Genomic DNA, 299 nt, shown 5'->3' with positions numbered 1-299 from the left:
TGGGGAGGAATCGCCACATGCATCAGTATAGCTTGGGGATGACCTGATGGAGAGGAGCTCTGAAGAGAAGGACCTGGGAGTCCTGGTGAGTAGCAGGTTGGCCATGAGTGTGCCTTGGTGGCCAAAAGGCCAGTGGCATCCTGGGGTGCATTACAAAGAGCGTGGGCAGCAGGGCAAGGGAGGTGATCCTCCCCCTCTGCTCTGTCCTGGTGAGGCCACATTTAGATACTGTGCCCAGCTCTGGGCTCCTCAGTTCCAAAAAGACAGGGATCTCCTAGGAGGAGTCCAGTGCAGGGCCA

This window comes from Meleagris gallopavo, chromosome 4 (genome assembly GCF_000146605.3).
Source record: "Meleagris gallopavo isolate NT-WF06-2002-E0010 breed Aviagen turkey brand Nicholas breeding stock chromosome 4, Turkey_5.1, whole genome shotgun sequence".
In the NCBI taxonomy this organism is placed as follows: domain Eukaryota; kingdom Metazoa; phylum Chordata; class Aves; order Galliformes; family Phasianidae; genus Meleagris; species Meleagris gallopavo.
Note: the sequence above shows the minus strand (reverse complement) of the source record.